At 37.2% G+C, this 5,440-nt stretch overlaps 1 pseudogene; it reads right to left on the bottom strand.

Moving 5' to 3' along the window:
• Positions 1–265: 265 nt before the first annotated feature.
• LOC149171305 (SEC12-like protein 1 pseudogene) lies at positions 266–2,190 on the bottom strand (annotated as a pseudogene).
• Between the last annotated feature and the right edge of the window lie 3,250 nt (positions 2,191–5,440).

Below are 5,440 nucleotides of genomic sequence, written 5' to 3'. Positions count from 1 at the left end.
AAATAGACCATCCAATCCTATTTCTCTGCTATGGTAGATGTCTTCGTTTTAAATTTAGGCGTTCGGTCTTTGACTGTTCGCTTTCCTTTTTGTCGTTTGAATAAAAACTAATTCTTAATAAAAATGGTTTTGAACTAAGATTTTGCCTTTAATAAAGGGGAAATCGTATTGTCAATGAATGATCCCAGCTGCAATTTCTCCCTTTAAACACACACAACATAAATATGAGGTGAAAAACTGATTCCATAGAGAGTTTTGGGTGCCATCATCTTTCACGAGATATTCTGATCATCAGATCGCCAAGAATTGCTTCAATGGGAGGTCTTGCAGGCTGTTTCCTTCCCAGAGGAAAATTCCAAAACGAATCTGAATGCTCAAAAACAAATATGTAGAACAAAATGACAGAAATTAAGACCATTGTGAGCAATAACAGATATATCTCCCAATCTTTCCAATCTCTTTCACAAGGAATTGGATTAACTCTTGCGGCCCATTTAGGTGATACTAACAATAAAGCTCTTCCATTAGAGGCAAATTCTATTGATGTGATAACCGCACCAGGGCGAGCTCTTTTAATAGAATGCTACACTTGCGTTTGTCGCACATCAACTATAGAGATATCTCCCTTGGTGCTTTCTATAGAAAGGAATTTTCCATTCCGACTGATGCCAAATGTAGTGATCGAATTTTCTAGAAATTTCTTCCCTCTTAACTTTCTCCATGTAGTAATGTCCCAGACTGCAATTCTTGATTTTCCACCTGAATTAGACTATAGTTAATTTCCTGTTGTTATAATGCAGAAAAGGAATGGCTTGGTTCCATCTCGAGAAAATCTACAAAAGTCAATACTCTCACCCTGATCACCTGTTAAAGTAGCTAATGGTGTAGCCTTTATGATGTCCCATACTCTTGTAGGGCTGTTATTTGATGTTGAAGCAAGAAAAACTGAGTCCAGGCTGAAATCTAAGTCTTTAAATGAACTGTGGGTTTTTGGTTGATCCAGTAAAGCTTGCAAGCTGGGTCATTCAAAGATGCGAAGGTGTTCATCCTCTCCTCCAGTAGCAAGCTTAGATCCATCAGCACTAAATGCAAGGCACTTTTGATGTCCTATCTCTTGCATAGGAGACAAAACCATATCCGATACGTTTAGTTTTGAAGTTCCATCGAATTCGAAAAGCCTGCTTGGAGCAGAAGAAATGAAATTGTTTTGATTTTATTGAAGTTGTGATGAATTTTTGTCTTTGAGGCTCTATGCGCCGCGTCTCCTTGATGTGTCGCGCCAAAGGAAAAATGTTGTGGCAAACCTCCCAATGCGTCGCGTAGCCTATGTGCATCGCGCGCTTACCCAATGCACCGCGTAGACTCATAAACACAGTCTTAGTTTTCGAAATAACAGCTTCGCCCTTTCACAGCTTGAGTCAGTTTTCAAATGATATCTTGAATGCAAATGACATTGATACATATAGGGATATCTTCATAAAGACATGGCTTTGATTTTTTCTTTGTAAAGACCCACTTTTGTAATGTTTTAAAATTGGCATCGGTTCTTTTCACATTTTAAAACAAACTTTGTTCCTTTGTTTCCTATGACTTTTGAACTTGAATGATGAAAATTTTGTCAAATTTTGCAGGGATGACTGATTTTGAATATGGCAAAGGATGACCAGGGTTGCGCCTAGAGATTTTGACAACTGGAAACTTGAAAAATGTACATGACATTTATTACAAAGAACAAAATGACGACTGTCTTCAAAACAGGGTTTTGAAGACAAGTCATGATCAAGCAATATAACAACGAAATTTTGCGATGAAAACTTATTCTGATCCTCCCTCTGGCCTGCTGGCATTAAACCCTAGACCTAATGACTAAAATAACTCTTTGCTGACCTAGACATCAAACAGGACTGTAAATGACCTTAAAATTGATTTGATGAACAATCCTGAGCCAGCAGGATAAGTCATGAGGGGTAATGATTGACAAGGCCCTTCCATCAGATTATGGCATGCCCCTAGCAGAATGCAACTGAGTGAATCGAGCGAGACACCTAAAAATGAAATGCAAAAATAAAAATGATCTCTGACGGAGGGATGTAAAGACTGATTGTAACATTGGCTCCAATGGGGATGGTAGCTCCTTGGAGGTGCCAAGAACTACAGATCTTTGGGAGGGCAAATAGTGCCTTCATCCATTGGGCTATGGAGTCCATTATTTTGAGAAATCCACACAAGACTTTTGACTTAATTTATCTAACTAAAACTTGACTCACAAATGACTCATGAGTGACTTAACTAAAACAAGAAATTACAAAGCTTATTGAAGGGTAGCAGTCCATCAATATTTCAAATAATGATGACAACCACCTACATACTAATGAAATATGTACAATCATGTGTAACGAGCTTTCCAATGTAACCAATCCAGTAGATGGCTACATACCAAATTTCTGCTCTCACTTTTCTCGAGCAGGCGGAACAATGAACCTGTAAGCAACTCAAAATAACCACTGAAACCAAAGCTTATGATAATGAACCAGGAAATATTTATCTTTTCTAATGCTTGTAGAAGAATGCTGAAGGGATCTTGAAAATCCTGAAGCACTGGCTTATCTTGAGATCCAGCTGCAAAAATACAAGTACTCCCTCCATTTTGATCTGAAAGAACAATTGATTTCCGAGGGATAGGAATGCACAAAGAGGTATGTGCTTTTGCCATCTGAGTGTTAGCTGTAGGCTCCTTGACCATGAGAAATCCTGGCATATTGTCTCTCTCAAGCTCATATTCCTCAACTTCATGGTCTAGGTCATTCTTGAACAAAAAACAATCTTCAAGATTATCAAACATGACAACCTTATCATCTTTGTGAAAGAAAATATTATCTGTTTGCTGATCTATAAAACTGATTACAAGACCGTCATCATTTTCAAAAGAGGAAGAAGTTTCACCAACACTTTCTTGACCATGTGTGCACTACAAATCTGCTTTAGCTTGGGTTGTAACATGACCTTTCAAGAGTTGATCTATCTCATCTTCAGACAAAGGAGATAATGCTTTTTGTTTTCTTTTGCTCAAACAGTAATTGTCTTCATATGACATGGCAACCAAATTATCGTTTATCACTGAATTATTGAAAGAAGATTTATCACTTACTCGAACAAAGATCTCATTCTGTTTTTCATGAACTCACTGGATTACCTCCTCATGAAGGTTGTGTTCTAATGAACTGAGAACGATCTCAACAGCAGAGCTCTCCTTCATGGGATTCAACACAAGGTATTCTTGATCGTCACTATCTGAATCTAGATCTGAAATAGCTGACTTGACTTTATCAACTTCTGAAATTGAAACTTGACTTTCCTGCATATCATCTTCTTCTATGGACAGATCTGAAACAAAACCTTCTCTTTCATCATTTTCCATTGTACCAAGATCTTGATCCTGCTGCAAATTTTCCTGAGCATCTTGATGGGAATCCTCTAGGTTCTGTTCATGTTGCTGAATTGGATTCTCGTACAAAGCCTCCATGATTTCTCCGTCCATCAATTCATTATCCCCATAAAAATTCTCAAGATTTTCAATAAAACTATGAACATGGCTACAACAGTTCTAAACTAAAATTAAGGATGGATAAGATTCTTTATACTTTTCAAAGAACATGGTATGAAAATCCTTTAAAAAGTAAATAGAAGCAGATGGAAAACTTTCATTGCAAGATCGGGCTTCATCTTCCAGAGTAGCCATAAATATTTTCATCAAATAGTCTTCAGGAAAAACGATCTTTAATTTATGCACATGGATGTGAAATTTCACCAGATGAAGAGCAGCGTCATTACCTTTGATATTTCTGAACATAGGAAAATTCTGAAGCCAATCCACCTTAGGAATTTTTTTCGGAAAACATGGAATGTGATCTCAGCTCATGGGAGCGTATCTTCTTGCAACCTGTTCCATGAAAATCTTAAAGCTACTGATCTTCCTGTAGTGGAGTCAACATGAAGCATTGATTTCTGGATTTTTCAGTGAATGGAGTCTCCCGATGAATGATTTCAGCCTTCTTATGTTTGATCGTTGTCCACCATCAACCATCAGATCTGAACTTGATACATGTATTGGGGCAAGACAATCTACAAGTCAAGTGTCACGTTCACAAGCTAGACCGGAGATTGATTGAAGCATCGTTTATCTACTTCTTTGATGCAGAGAAAAAGCGTTTCGAAGGCTACCTGGTGTGACTTCAGGCTCCTTCTGTAGCTTATAAATCAAATGACATCAACAAGCAAACCATTTTCTTCCCCAATATGGTCACCACTATGTTAGAGCCTAGATTTACCTCAGGCTGAAAAGGTAAGGTTCTAGGTCCACATCAAACCACGCTTAGCATCATAGCTAGCCCTACGAGGATAGGAGAGGGCTCTCTCTGGGTCAAACTCAGTAAAAATGCTCAATAGGTTTCGAGATGACTTGTAATGATGATTTTAGGCTAGTAAATAAATATGAAAGAGGTAATTTAATGAATGACTGAATTTTTCAGGGCTGTATGGGACAAAGGATAGCATGGGCTGGGAAATTATGTCAAAGACACAGAGTATTTCATGAGGCAAGATAGGTAGGAGGTTTAGAAATCAAATTGAAATAATATGGAGTGGAAGGACTATTGAGAGGTTGAAAAGGGCATAATAAATGAATCCTTTTCAAACAGAAGAGGACACACAAAGCATGAATGCTTTTCCAAGGCAGAGCAATAAACTGGATTCTACCTTTCTTACTTAAAAACATTCAACTGGAAATGTTTATGAATGAACGGTAAAACATAAAAAAATACATATGAAACAGAAAGAAGAGACATATGCTAAACTCATACCACATGAATCTCATGAATCAGAGCTGCATCATTTCATTAATTTCCTTACCAAATTGTATAGTGAATCACTGCGTTTTTCTTCCACACCTTTCCCAAAACTCAGACCCTTTACAAATGATTCTCAATACAATAAATAAAATCAAATGTTGAAATCAGATTGACCAAAATAAGGAATTGTTTAATCATCATTAACAAACAAAAGCTGAAGAGCCAACCATTTTCTCTGAAAGGGAGCAGCATTCAATATGAAATCTGTTTGATGACCAATGAGTAGGCAGAACTTGTAGTGCAGACCTTCTAAATCGCAACTGAAAACAAAAATAGACCATCCAATCTTATTTCCCTGCTAGGTAGATGTCTTCATTTTAAATTTAGGCATTTAGTCTTTGACTGTTCGCTTTCATTTTTGCCATTTGAATAAAAACTAATTCTTAATAAAAATGGTTTTGAACTAAGATTTTGCCTTTAATAAAGGGGAAATCGTATTGTCAATGAACGATCCCAGCTCCAATTTCTCGCTTTAAATATACACAACATAAATATGAGGTCAAAACTGATTCCATAGAGAGTTTTGGGTGCCA

This window comes from Pinus tabuliformis, chromosome 4_2 (assembly GCF_031772625.1).
Source record: "Pinus tabuliformis cultivar Carrire ecotype Pingquan chromosome 4_2, CPIR1, whole genome shotgun sequence".
Taxonomy (NCBI): Eukaryota; Viridiplantae; Streptophyta; class Pinopsida; order Pinales; family Pinaceae; genus Pinus; species Pinus tabuliformis.
This window is presented reverse-complemented; position numbering and strand designations above follow the sequence as displayed.